The sequence below is a fragment of the Polypterus senegalus genome, unplaced genomic scaffold, assembly GCF_016835505.1.
Source record: "Polypterus senegalus isolate Bchr_013 unplaced genomic scaffold, ASM1683550v1 scaffold_2409, whole genome shotgun sequence".
NCBI lineage: Eukaryota > Metazoa > Chordata > Cladistia > Polypteriformes > Polypteridae > Polypterus > Polypterus senegalus.
The window spans coordinates 1-14,034 of NW_024378950.1; the positions used below are offsets into that span (position 1 = coordinate 1).

A 14,034-nucleotide genomic window follows, 5' to 3' on the forward strand; every position below is an offset into this window, starting at 1 on the left:
AAATTTTTGGGGAAAAAAAAAGGGGGGGGGGGAAAAAAAAGGAAAAACAAAAAAACAAAATTTTCCCCGGGGGCCCCCCCCCCTGGGTGGTGAACAAAGGGCCCCCCACCAAAAAGGGGGGGGGCCCGCCTGCAAGGGGGGCGGGACATCCCAGGGGACAAGCCTTTTTTTTTTTGGGCCCCAGGGGACTAGTTTTTTTTTTTTTTTTTTTTTTTTTTTTTTTTTTTTTTTTTTTTTTTTTTTTTTTTTTTTTTTTTTTTTTTTTTTTTTTTTTTTTTTTTTTTTTTTTTTTTTTTTTTTTTTTTTTTTTTTTTTTTTTTTTTTTTTTTTTTTTTTTTTTTTTTTTTTTTGGGGGGGGGGGGGGGGGGGGGGGGGGGGGGGGGGGGGGGGGGGGGGGGGGGGGGGGGGGGGGGGGGGGGGGGGGGGGGGGGGGGGGGGGGGGGGGGGGGGGGGGGCTTCCTGCTAGCGGTACAGGCTTGGTCGTCCGACACTACTTCACTCACCCCACAACAGCGGCCTTCTAATTCCGAGCCTCGCCTGACATCTGTTGGAATGCTGGAAGTACTACAAGCAATAGCGTCCTACAGGCACGCATGAACTTTTCTTAATTAAGTCAAATTAAACTAAATTAATTAATTAATTAATTAATTATTCAGTTAAATAATTAAATCAATCCTGCTCTGGCTAGAGCTTCTTTCCCTTCCCTCATAGTAGGCAATCCCCAGCCAAGGCTGCTTGTCTTGTTTTATACCAGTAAAGGAGAAAGTGCACGCTCCTGGAAGTACTGCAATACCAGGTCGATGCGTGGAGTGGACGGAGCAAGCCCCTATTCCATCTCCCTGTTCCAAAAATCAATTTAATATATGGTCCCCAGATAGGGGCGTATCAGATATTAAACTGATAAGAACAGATACTACACTTGATCTTAGCCAAAAGGCCGAAGCGATGCCACAAACTCCCCAGGCCAGCCAGCCCCACCGTCTTGCCCATGCGTCAGCTGCATGGTAAGCATCAACTTGGCAGGAGGAAGCAGCTGCCCTAAGACAAGCGCCGAGACGTGAACCCATGTGACATTCCACGGCCTCGTGACAAAAGCGGCCCACCTTGGAGCCAAGGCCTGATACAAAGCCCAAGGGTTGCCACAACGGCGGAAAAACCCTCGGAGTTGTGCGGAAACGAGGTAGCCGATACAGCTGGGAGTGGGAGTGGGCGTGGGGAGGGAGGGACAGTCAGTTGGTCCCTTTGGGTGTTTGGCTCGTGGTGGGATTTGGGGAGGCGGGGTAGACCAGGCAAGGAAGAGGACGGCTTTAAACCACCATCTCCACCTCCATCCCGCCCTAGATGCCCACAAAACAAAGAAGGAGACGTCAGTGAAGAGCGGTGACGAGCTAGATATCCCTCGAGACACCACGTTCACAACTCTTCAGACACCACGTTCACACCTGTTGGAGATTGAAGATGAAAAGGAAAGGCACATCCGGGCCCGCCTGTGTGAACAAGGCCTCGAACACAGGGGGCGCTGCAGCGACATCAGACAGCCTGCAGGACTGCTTCGTGGTTTCTGGGAGCTTAATAAGGCTTCCTGCTAGCGGTACAGGCTTGGTCGTCCGACACTACTTCACTCACCCCACAACAGCGGCCTTCTAATTCCGAGCCTCGCCTGACATCTGTTGGAATGCTGGAAGTACTACAAGCAATAGCGTCCTACAGGCACGCATGAACTTTTCTTAATTAAGTCAAATTAAACTAAATTAATTAATTAATTAATTATTCAGTTAAATAATTAAATCAATCCTGCTCTGGCTAGAGCTTCTTTCCCTTCCCTCATAGTAGGCAATCCCCAGCCAAGGCTGCTTGTCTTGTTTTATACCAGTAAAGGAGAAAGTGCACGCTCCTGGAAGTACTGCAATACCAGGTCGATCGTGGAGTGGACGGAGCAAGCCCCTATTCCATCTCCCTGTTCCAAAAATCAATTTAATATATGGTCCCCAGATAGGGGACGTATCAGATATTAAACTGATAAGAACAGATACTACACTTGATCTTAGCCAAAAGGCGAAGCGATGCCACAAACTCCCCAGGCCAGCCAGCCCCACCGTCTTGCCCATGCGTCAGCTGCATGGTAAGCATCAACTTGGCAGGAGGAAGCAGCTGCCCTAAGACAAGCGCCGAGACGTGAACCCATGTGACATTCCACGGCCTCGTGACAAAAGCGGCCCACCTTGGAGCCAAGGCCTGATACAAAGCCCAAGGGTTGCCACAACGGCGGAAAAACCCTCGGAGTTGTGCGGAAGCGAGGTAGCCGATACAGCTGGGAGTGGGAGTGGGCGTGGGGGAGGGGGACAGTCAGTTGGTCCCTTTGGGTGTTTGGCGCTCGTGGTGGGATTTGGGGAGGCGGGGTAGACCAGGCAAGGAAGAGGACGGCTTTAAACCACCATCTCCACCTCCATCCCGCCCTAGATGCCCACAAAACAAAGAAGGAGACGTCAGTGAAGAGCGGTGACGAGCTAGATATCCCTCGAGACACCACGTTCACAACTCTTCAGACACCACGTTCACACCTGTTGGAGATTGAAGATGAAAAGGAGAAGGCACATCCTGGCCCGCCTGTGTGAACAAGGCCTCGAACACAGGGCGCTGCAGCGACATCAGACAGCCTGCAGGACTGCTTCGTGGTTTCTGGGAGCTTAATAAGGCTTCCTGCTAGCGGTACAGGCTTGGTCGTCCGACACTACTTCACTCACCCCACAACAGCGGCCTTCTAATTCCGAGCCTCGCCTGACATCTGTTGGAATGCTGGAAGTACTACAAGCAATAGCGTCCTACAGGCACGCATGAACTTTTCTTAATTAAGTCAAATTAAACTAAATTAATTAATTAATTAATTATTCAGTTAAATAATTAAATCAATCCTGCTCTGGCTAGAGCTTCTTTCCCTTCCCTCATAGTAGGCAATCCCCAGCCAAGGCTGCTTGTCTTGTTTTATACCAGTAAAGGAGAAAGTGCACGCTCCTGGAAGTACTGCAATACCAGGTCGATGCGTGGAGTGGACGGAGCAAGCCCCTATTCCATCTCCCTGTTCCAAAAATCAATTTAATATATGGTCCCCAGATAGGGGACGTATCAGATATTAAACTGATAAGAACAGATACTACACTTGATCTTAGCCAAAAGGCCGAAGCGATGCCACAAACTCCCCAGGCCAGCCAGCCCCACCGTCTTGCCCATGCGTCAGCTGCATGGTAAGCATCAACTTGGCAGGAGGAAGCAGCTGCCCTAAGACAAGCGCCGAGACGTGAACCCATGTGACATTCCACGGCCTCGTGACAAAAGCGGCCCACCTTGGAGCCAAGGCCTGATACAAAGCCCAAGGGTTGCCACAACGGCGGAAAAACCCTCGGAGTTGTGCGGAAACGAGGTAGCCGATACAGCTGGGAGTGGGAGTGGGCGTGGGGGAGGGGGAGGGGGACAGTCAGTTGGTCCCTTTGGGTGTTTGGCGCTCGTGGTGGGATTTGGGGAGGCGGGTAGACCAGGCAAGGAAGAGGACGGCTTTAAACCACCATCTCCACCTCCATCCCGCCCTAGATGCCCACAAAACAAAGAAGGAGACGTCAGTGAAGAGCGGTGACGAGCTAGATATCCCTCGAGACACCACGTTCACAACTCTTCAGACACCACGTTCACACCTGTTGGAGATTGAAGATGAAAAGGAGAAGGCACATCCTGGCCCGCCTGTGTGAACAAGGCCTCGAACACAGGGCGCTGCAGCGACATCAGACAGCCTGCAGGACTGCTTCGTGGTTTCTGGGAGCTTAATAAGGCTTCCTGCTAGCGGTACAGGCTTGGTCGTCCGACACTACTTCACTCACCCCACAACAGCGGCCTTCTAATTCCGAGCCTCGCCTGACATCTGTTGGAATGCTGGAAGTACTACAAGCAATAGCGTCCTACAGGCACGCATGAACTTTTCTTAATTAAGTCAAATTAAACTAAATTAATTAATTAATTAATTAATTATTCAGTTAAATAATTAAATCAATCCTGCTCTGGCTAGAGCTTCTTTCCCTTCCCTCATAGTAGGCAATCCCCAGCCAAGGCTGCTTGTCTTGTTTTATACCAGTAAAGGAGAAAGTGCACCGCTCCTGGAAGTACTGCAATACCAGGTCGATGCGTGGAGTGGACGGAGCAAGCCCCTATTCCATCTCCCTGTTCCAAAAATCAATTTAATATATGGTCCCCAGATAGGGGACGTATCAGATATTAAACTGATAAGAACAGATACTACACTTGATCTTAGCCAAAAGGCCGAAGCGATGCCACAAACTCCCCAGGCCAGCCAGCCCCACCGTCTTGCCCATGCGTCAGCTGCATGGTAAGCATCAACTTGGCAGGAGGAAGCAGCTGCCCTAAGACAAGCGCCGAGGCGTGAACCCATGTGACATTCCACGGCCTCGTGACAAAAGCGGCCCACCTTGGAGCCAAGGCCTGATACAAAGCCCAAGGGTTGCCACAACGGCGGAAAAACCCTCGGAGTTGTGCGGAAACGAGGTAGCCGATACAGCTGGGAGTGGGAGTGGGCGGGGGGGAGGGGACAGTCAGTTGGTCCCTTTGGGTGTTTGGCGCTCGTGGTGGGATTTGGGGGAGGCGGGGTAGACCAGGCAAGGAAGAGGACGGCTTTAAACCACCATCTCCACCTCCATCCCGCCCTAGATGCCCACAAAACAAAGAAGGAGACGTCAGTGAAGAGCGGTGACGAGCTAGATATCCCTCGAGACACCACGTTCACAACTCTTCAGACACCACGTTCACACCTGTTGGAGATTGAAGATGAAAAGGAGAAGGCACATCCTGGCCCGCCTGTGTGAACAAGGCCTCGAACACAGGGCTGCAGCGACATCAGACAGCCTGCAGGACTGCTTCGTGGTTTCTGGGAGCTTAATAAGGCTTCCTGCTAGCGGTACAGGCTTGGTCGTCCGACACTACTTCACTCACCCCACAACAGCGGCCTTCTAATTCCGAGCCTCGCCTGACATCTGTTGGAATGCTGGAAGTACTACAAGCAATAGCGTCCTACAGGCACGCATGAACTTTTCTTAATTAAGTCAAATTAAACTAAATTAATTAATTAATTAATTATTCAGTTAAATAATTAAATCAATCCTGCTCTGGCTAGAGCTTCTTTCCCTTCCCTCATAGTAGGCAATCCCCAGCCAAGGCTGCTTGTCTTGTTTTATACCAGTAAAGGAGAAAGTGCACGCTCCTGGAAGTACTGCAATACCAGGTCGATGCGTGGAGTGGACGGAGCAAGCCCCTATTCCATCTCCCTGTTCCAAAAATCAATTTAATATATGGTCCCCAGATAGGGGACGTATCAGATATTAAACTGATAAGAACAGATACTACACTTGATCTTAGCCAAAAGGCCGAAGCGATGCCACAACCCCCCCAGGCCAGCCAGCCCCACCGTCTTGCCCATGCGTCAGCTGCATGGTAAGCATCAACTTGGCAGGAGGAAGCAGCTGCCCTAAGACAAGCGCCGAGACGTGAACCCATGTGACATTCCACGGCCTCGTGACAAAAGCGGCCCACCTTGGAGCCAAGGCCTGATACAAAGCCCAAGGGTTGCCAACGGCGGAAAAACCCTCGGAGTTGTGCGGAAACGAGGTAGCCGATACAGCTGGGAGTGGGAGTGGGCGGGGGGAGGGGAGGGACAGTCAGTTGGTCCCTTTGGGTGTTTGGCTCGTGGTGGGATTTGGGGAGGCGGGGTAGACCAGGCAAGGAAGAGGACGGCTTTAAACCACCATCTCCACCTCCATCCCGCCCTAGATGCCCACAAAACAAAGAAGGAGACGTCAGTGAAGAGCGGTGGCGAGCTAGATATCCCTCGAGACACCACGTTCACAACTCTTCAGACACCACGTTCACACCTGTTGGAGATTGAAGATGAAAAGGAGAAGGCACATCCTGGCCCGCCTGTGTGAACAAGGCCTCGAACACAGGGGCTGCAGCGACATCAGACAGCCTGCAGGACTGCTTCGTGGTTTCTGGGAGCTTAATAAGGCTTCCTGCTAGCGGTACAGGCTTGGTCGTCCGACACTACTTCACTCACCCCACCAACAGCGGCCTTCTAATTCCGAGCCTGCCTGACATCTGTTGGAATGCTGGAAGTACTACAAGCAATAGCGTCCTACAGGCACGCATGAACTTTTCTTAATTAAGTCAAATTAAACTAAATTAATTAATTAATTAATTATTCAGTTAAATAATTAAATCAATCCTGCTCTGGCTAGAGCTTCTTTCCCTTCCCTCATAGTAGGCAATCCCCAGCCAAGGCTGCTTGTCTTGTTTTATACCAGTAAAGGAGAAAGTGCACGCTCCTGGAAGTACTGCAATACCAGGTCGATGCGTGGAGTGGACGGAGCAAGCCCCTATTCCATCTCCCTGTTCCAAAAATCAATTTAATATATGGTCCCCAGATAGGGGACGTATCAGATATTAAACTGATAAGAACAGATACTACACTTGATCTTAGCCAAAAGGCCGAAGCGATGCCACAAACTCCCCAGGCCAGCCAGCCCCACCGTCTTGCCCATGCGCCAGCTGCATGGTAAGCATCAACTTGGCAGGAGGAAGCAGCTGCCCTAAGACAAGCGCCGAGGCGTGAACCCATGTGACATTCCACGGCCTCGTGACAAAAGCGGCCCACCTTGGAGCCAAGGCCTGATACAAAGCCCAAGGGTTGCCACAACGGCGGAAAAACCCTCGGAGTTGTGCGGAAACGAGGTAGCCGATACAGCTGGGAGTGGGAGTGGGCGTGGGGGAGGGGGGACAGTCAGTTGGTCCCTTTGGGTGTTTGGCGCTCGTGGTGGGATTTGGGGAGGCGGGGTAGACCAGGCAAGGAAGAGGACGGCTTTAAACCACCATCTCCACCTCCATCCCCGCCCCTAGATGCCCACAAAACAAAGAAGGAGACGTCAGTGAAGAGCGGTGACGAGCTAGATATCCCTCGAGACACCACGTTCACAACTCTTCAGACACCACGTTCACACCTGTTGGAGATTGAAGATGAAAAGGAGAAGGCACATCCTGGCCCGCCTGTGTGAACAAGGCCTCGAACACAGGGCGCTGCAGCGACATCAGACAGCCTGCAGGACTGCTTCGTGGTTTCTGGGAGCTTAATAAGGCTTCCTGCTAGCGGTACAGGCTTGGTCGTCCGACACTACTTCACTCACCCCACAACAGCGGCCTTCTAATTCCGAGCCTCGCCTGACATCTGTTGGAATGCTGGAAGTACTACAAGCAATAGCGTCCTACAGGCACGCATGAACTTTTCTTAATTAAGTCAAATTAAACTAAATTAATTAATTAATTAATTATTCAGTTAAATAATTAAATCAATCCTGCTCTGGCTAGAGCTTCTTTCCCTTCCCTCATAGTAGGCAATCCCCAGCCAAGGCTGCTTGTCTTGTTTTATACCAGTAAAGGAGAAAGTGCACGCTCCTGGAAGTACTGCAATACCAGGTCGATGCGTGGAGTGGACGGAGCAAGCCCCTATTCCATCTCCCTGTTCCAAAAATCAATTTAATATATGGTCCCCAGATAGGGGCGTATCAGATATTAAACTGATAAGAACAGATACTACACTTGATCTTAGCCAAAAGGCGAAGCGATGCCACAACCTCCCCAGGCCAGCCAGCCCCACCGTCTTGCCCATGCGTCAGCTGCATGGTAAGCATCAACTTGGCAGGAGGAAGCAGCTGCCCTAAGACAAGCGCCGAGACGTGAACCCATGTGACATTCCACGGCCTCGTGACAAAAGGCCCACCTTGGAGCCAAGGCCTGATACAAAGCCCAAGGGTTGCCACAACGGCGGAAAAACCCTCGGAGTTGTGCGGAAACGAGGTAGCCGATACAGCTGGGAGTGGGAGTGGGCGTGGGGGAGGGGGACAGTCAGTTGGTCCCTTTGGGTGTTTGGCGCTCGTGGTGGGATTTGGGGAGGCGGGGTAGACCAGGCAAGGAAGAGGACGGCTTTAAACCACCATCTCCACCTCCATCCCGCCCTAGATGCCCACAAAACAAAGAAGGAGACGTCAGTGAAGAGCGGTGACGAGCTAGATATCCCTCGAGACACCACGTTCACAACTCTTCAGACACCACGTTCACACCTGTTGGAGATTGAAGATGAAAAGGAGAAGGCACATCCTGGCCCGCCTGTGTGAACAAGGCCTCGAACACAGGGCGCTGCAGCGACATCAGACAGCCTGCAGGACTGCTTCGTGGTTTCTGGGAGCTTAATAAGGCTTCCTGCTAGCGGTACAGGCTTGGTCGTCCGACACTACTTCACTCACCCCACAACAGCGGCCTTCTAATTCCGAGCCTCGCCTGACATCTGTTGGAATGCTGGAAGTACTACAAGCAATAGCGTCCTACAGGCACGCATGAACTTTTCTTAATTAAGTCAAATTAAACTAAATTAATTAATTAATTAATTATTCAGTTAAATAATTAAATCAATCCTGCTCTGGCTAGAGCTTCTTTCCCTTCCCTCATAGTAGGCAATCCCCAGCCAAGGCTGCTTGTCTTGTTTTATACCAGTAAAGGAGAAAGTGCACGCTCCTGGAAGTACTGCAATACCAGGTCGATGCGTGGAGTGGACGGAGCAAGCCCCTATTCCATCTCCCTGTTCCAAAAATCAATTTAATATATGGTCCCCAGATAGGGGACGTATCAGATATTAAACTGATAAGAACAGATACTACACTTGATCTTAGCCAAAAGGCCGAAGCGATGCCACAAACTCCCCAGGCCAGCCAGCCCCACCGTCTTGCCCATGCGTCAGCTGCATGGTAAGCATCAACTTGGCAGGAGGAAGCAGCTGCCCTAAGACAAGCGCCGAGACGTGAACCCATGTGACATTCCACGGCCTCGTGACAAAAGCGGCCCACCTTGGAGCCAAGGCCTGATACAAAGCCCAAGGGTTGCCACAACGGCGGAAAAACCCTCGGAGTTGTGCGGAAACGAGGTAGCCGATACAGCTGGGAGTGGGAGGGGGCGGGGGGAGAGGGACAGTCAGTTGGTCCCTTTGGGTGTTTGCGCTCGTGGTGGGATTTGGGGGAGGCGGGGTAGACCAGGCAAGGAAGAGGACGGCTTTAAACCACCATCTCCACCTCCATCCCCGCCCTAGATGCCCACAAAACAAAGAAGGAGACGTCAGTGAAGAGCGGTGACGAGCTAGATATCCCTCGAGACACCACGTTCACAACTCTTCAGACACCACGTTCACACCTGTTGGAGATTGAAGATGAAAAGGAGAAGGCACATCCTGGCCCGCCTGTGTGAACAAGGCCTCGAACACAGGGGGCGCTGCAGCGACATCAGACAGCCTGCAGGACTGCTTCGTGGTTTCTGGGAGCTTAATAAGGCTTCCTGCTAGCGGTACAGGCTTGGTCGTCCGACACTACTTCACTCACCCCACAACAGCGGCCTTCTAATTCCGAGCCTCGCCTGACATCTGTTGGAATGCTGGAAGTACTACAAGCAATAGCGTCCTACAGGCACGCATGAACTTTTCTTAATTAAGTCAAATTAAACTAAATTAATTAATTAATTAATTATTCAGTTAAATAATTAAATCAATCCTGCTCTGGCTAGAGCTTCTTTCCCTTCCCTCATAGTAGGCAATCCCCAGCCAAGGCTGCTTGTCTTGTTTTATACCAGTAAAGGAGAAAGTGCACGCTCCTGGAAGTACTGCAATACCAGGTCGATCGTGGAGTGGACGGAGCAAGCCCCTATTCCATCTCCCTGTTCCAAAAATCAATTTAATATATGGTCCCCAGATAGGGGACGTATCAGATATTAAACTGATAAGAACAGATTTTTTTTTGAAAAAATATACTTTATTTACATATATGTTTGGGTAATATATATAAAACACAGTCTAATAGTCTTACAATCTATACCAATCTACAATTCAAACAGAGATGACTGTATTCAGCTATAGACTGATACAGTCTTTCACTATACATTACCTACAACACCTTATTTACATATACAAGGGTAATTTGTATATAAAAATCACAATCTTTACAATCTTACATGCCATATTAAGTGTTTTGTCAATAACATTCGGTTATTTTCCATTACATTCAATACAGTGTTCCACATTCTGTTACTATTTACAAGTTATTGCAGTCTCGACTTGGTCCCGTCCCTGAAAGCTTGTCCTCAAAGAGGGGGCTTTGCCGAAGGCTGCAGTAAACCAAAGGTTACATTAATAAACCTCTTGGAGGGCGAGGTGGTCTTGCATATCCTCAGTTCTTCAAGGAGTCCAGGATAGAATAGTCTTTGAGGAGGCTGCGGATGTATCTGCAGCAGTCCTGGATTGTCATCCTTTCCCTCCTGAGGACGAGGCGGTTCCTGGCGACCCATAGAGCGTCCTTCACGCAGCACATGAGACGCCATGCCTCCTCGGTGGCTTCCAGTGAGTGGGTACCCGGGAAAAGTCCATAGAGCACCGAATGGTGCGAAAGATTGTCTCTGGGTACCGACTCTTCCAATTCCTCTTCCAGGGCGTCAAAGAGTGACTGTGCCACTGGGCATTCCCAGAAGAGGTGCAGTGCGTCTTCTTCCGCTGGATGCACCACGGGCAGTGTCTGTATCTGCACAGATTTCTGGCATGCATGAGCGCGGAGAGGCAGTCCCCCCCGCACAGCCATCCACGCCAGATCCCTGTGCCTGTTTGTCAGTTCTTTGGAGGCTATGTTCTCCCAGACCACCGTGGCTGTCGCTGATGGTAGGGTTCCGATAGGCTCCGTCGTGTCTTTGGCTCTGATGAGCTTGTAGATGGTTTTCGGTTTCCACAGGTCCGGTTTGACTCCCTGAAGTCCGTGTTCCGTTACGAAGCGGACAACATCCGTGTAGAACCATGGAGTGTCCCAGTTGTAAGGGTAGGAGCTGTCCCACTTGTCCCAGCCGAGTCTCTTCCAGACTGGCAGGAGGAAGAAGCGGGACATGGCGTTTCCGGACGATCCGCTGCTGTACTCCGTCAGTGTCCTGCGGATGCAGTTGCAGGCAAAGAAGGCCCTGAGCAGGGTGGGGATGTCGGGGATGCCTTTCCCACCCTTTCGGGGTTCTTTGTACATGACTGCCCGCTTGACTCTGTCCATCTTGGAGCCCCAGATGAAGTGAAAGACTGCCCTGGTGATGGCTCTGCAGACGGTGGCGAGGGGTGGCCATGCCTGGGCCGGGTACTGCAGGACCGGGAGGATCTCATTCCGCAGCACCAGCGCTTTGCCTTCCACGGTGAGGTCCCTGAGGCTCCAGAGCCCGATCTTCTGTCTGACTTTGGCCAGTCTCTCGTCCCACGTCTTCAGGGCCGCTCCCTCTCCGCCGAACCAGCTGCCCAGGATCTTGATGGAGTCCCGTCTGATGGTGAAGGGGAGGGTGGCGGAGGGTGTCAGGTGCCATTCCCCGAGGAGCATCGCCTCTGACTTCCCGCAGTTGACCTTTGCTCCCGAAGCAAGTCCAAAGTCTTCGCAGATCTCCGCCAGCGCCGTCATCGATCTCTGGTCAGCGCAGATCACGGTGACGTCGTCCATGTAGAGGGAGCATCTGATCTCTCTTCTGTCCGGTCCCGGTGCGGTGATCCCTCTGATCTCCGGTCTTCCTCTGATCCGTTCCGCCAGGAGCTCTATACAACAGACAAAGAGAAGAGGGGAGAGAGGGCAGCCTTGTCTGACCCCGGACAGGACCGGGAAGGGGTCAGTTTTCCAGCCGTTCACCAGCACCATGCTGGAGATGTCTCGGTACATCAGGCTGATGTACGAACAGAACGTGTCGCCCATTCCGAGACCTCGCAGAGCCTTGATCATGAACTCGTGGGACACCCGGTCGAAGGCTTTCTCTTGATCTAGGCTGACCAAGGCCGCGGTGATGCGGCGTTCCTTCACGTAGTGCACCGAGTCCCTGATCATGGCCAAGCTGTCGGCGATCCTGCGTCCGGGGATGCCGCAGGTCTGGTCTGGGTGGACGACCTGTCCGATCACCTTTTTTAGCCGGTTGGCTATCACCTTGGCCAGGATCTTGTAGTCCACGTTCAGGAGGGTGATGGGGCGCCAATTCCTCAGCTCGCATCTCTCTCCCTTCTGTTTGTACAAGATCGTGATCATTCCTTCTCTCAACGACGGAGGCATTCTGCCCTCCGCCACCATCTCCCGGTAGAGCTCCAGTAGGTCCGGGCCGATGAGGTCCCACAGCGCGACGTACACTCGGCTGGTAGTCCGTCACTGCCCGGGGTCCTGCCGGCCCTGAAGGATCTGGCGGCAGAGTGCAGCTCCCCCAGCGTCAAGGGTGCGTTCAGAGCAGACTCACCTGTGGGATCCAAGGTTTTGTTAATACCTGTTAGGAACCGGTCGGTTCGTCTGCTTCGGTCGTCTTTGGGGAGTAGAGGCTGCTGTAGTAGTCCCGGACCACTCCCATCACTGCCTCCTTTCCCGTTTGACGACCCTCCATCGTCTCGCAGTTCTCTCAGGGGAGTGTGGCCGGAGTGGAGTTTCCTAAAGAAAAAGGAGTTACACTTCTCACCTTTCTCCAGGTTCTCCACTTTGGATCGAAAGACAATGCGTTTGGATTCCTCCTCAAAGTGCCTCCTCAGGCTCTCCTTGGTCTCCTCCAACTCACGTCTCACGTCCCAGCCGCACTGGTGAAGCTCTTGCAGGGACCACAGCTCCTTCTGCAGTCTGCAGAATTCCCTTTGCCGTTGCACGCCTGCCGTCTTCCTTTGGCCTGAAAGAAACTGCGGAGTTTAACTTTAATAAATTCCCACCAATCGCTTACTTTCTGGAAGTGGCATTTCTCTTCCTTCCAAGCGACGTAAGCGGTCCTTAGCTCCTGCATGACGTCTTCCCTTTCCAGGAGGCTACAATTCAGTTTCCACGACCCCGGGCCATGCGGAAAGTTTTGGCCGAGGATCCCTGGAAGTGAACCGCCCTGTGGTCTGAGAAGAAGCACGGAACCAATGTGTACTTTTCGGCTGTCACTGCTCTGGAGGCAAAGATGAAGTCGATCCGGGAGCGGGTCGAGCCATCGGGCCGGCTCCAGGTGTAGTTGGCCGAGCCCGTCCCGGTAGTCCCCGCCACATCCGACAGGGAAGCTTCCGTCACCATCTCCCTGAGCAGCCTGGATGTGGTGTCCAGTCTGGTGAATGTGCCGGAGCTGAGCCCGTCCTCCTCCAGGGGGCAGTTGAAGTCTCCGGCCATCACCACCGCCCTGGAAGTGGCGAGTTGGGGCCTCAGGGTCTGGAAAAGCTCCAATCGCTCGTTCTTCCCAGGGGGTGCGTACACGCAGATGAGCCGGACAGGCTCACCCGCCCACGAGCCGTCGGCGACCAGCAGCCGCCGCAGGCGAGCTCCCGGACGGAGTCCAGCGTGAACGGTTCCCCCTGACAAGTACGGCAATCCCCGCGGCCTTGTTCTCACCACCTCCCGACCAGTAGGAAGGGCCGTGAGACCACTGTTTGCCCAGGTGGCGGTAGTTTCTAGAGGGTGGGAGGGCACACTCCTGCAGCATGTACACATCGCAGTTCTGAGCGGACAGGAAGGTCATCACCGTCTGTCTCCTCAGTTTGTCCTTGATGCTCCTCACGTTGATGGAAAATGAGAGTAGCCATCTGTGGGAGGAAGGTGGAGAGGTTAGTGTGGGCCAGGCGCCCCTAGTCGTCGCCTCGGTCAGGTGGGACTTCGGGTCTGTCGGCCCCGGGGTCTTCGATCTGAAGCAGCCGTTGATCTGTGCCAGGTTGTCCATGTCGTTGTGGGCAGGCTGGAAGTTTAGAGCTGCTTCGAGAAACAGCTCCTCTTCCATCTGGGTCTCCTCGTCTTCTTGCTGTGGACATTCAGATGGGGGCTCTGCTGTCTTCTTCCTTCTCTGGTCCTCCTCTGGGCTGTTTGGACTTCTCCTCTTCCTTGTCCGATTCCCTGTAGGAGCGACGAGAGGGGGAAAATCCTCCGGGTTGAGGGTGGGTGGGGGAGGTGGAGGTGA

General features: G+C 52.5%; 8 non-coding genes and 1 pseudogene across 8 annotated transcripts; all 9 read right to left on the reverse strand.

Annotated features, from left to right (window-relative positions):
* Positions 1-760: 760 nt before the first annotated feature.
* On the reverse strand, positions 761-947 carry LOC120519749. The gene has a single exon (XR_005631649.1). It is a non-coding gene; the product is annotated as a U2 spliceosomal RNA (small nuclear RNA).
* A 932-nt stretch (positions 948-1,879) lies between these two features.
* LOC120519751 lies at positions 1,880-2,065 on the reverse strand. The gene has a single exon (XR_005631651.1). It is a non-coding gene; the product is annotated as a U2 spliceosomal RNA (small nuclear RNA).
* Positions 2,066-2,997: 932 nt separating this feature from the next.
* LOC120519736 lies at positions 2,998-3,185 on the reverse strand. The gene has a single exon (XR_005631636.1). It is a non-coding gene; the product is annotated as a U2 spliceosomal RNA (small nuclear RNA).
* Positions 3,186-4,126: 941 nt separating this feature from the next.
* Positions 4,127-4,315, reverse strand: LOC120519731. Its single transcript, XR_005631631.1, has one exon. It is a non-coding gene; the product is annotated as a U2 spliceosomal RNA (small nuclear RNA).
* A 930-nt stretch (positions 4,316-5,245) lies between these two features.
* LOC120519737 lies at positions 5,246-5,433 on the reverse strand. Its single transcript, XR_005631637.1, has one exon. It is a non-coding gene; the product is annotated as a U2 spliceosomal RNA (small nuclear RNA).
* A 929-nt stretch (positions 5,434-6,362) lies between these two features.
* Positions 6,363-6,550, reverse strand: LOC120519738. The gene has a single exon (XR_005631638.1). It is a non-coding gene; the product is annotated as a U2 spliceosomal RNA (small nuclear RNA).
* A 935-nt stretch (positions 6,551-7,485) lies between these two features.
* Positions 7,486-7,671, reverse strand: LOC120519753. The gene has a single exon (XR_005631653.1). It is a non-coding gene; the product is annotated as a U2 spliceosomal RNA (small nuclear RNA).
* Positions 7,672-8,601: 930 nt separating this feature from the next.
* On the reverse strand, positions 8,602-8,789 carry LOC120519739. The gene has a single exon (XR_005631639.1). It is a non-coding gene; the product is annotated as a U2 spliceosomal RNA (small nuclear RNA).
* Positions 8,790-9,723: 934 nt separating this feature from the next.
* Positions 9,724-9,893, reverse strand: LOC120519756 (annotated as a pseudogene).
* Positions 9,894-14,034: the final 4,141 nt, after the last annotated feature.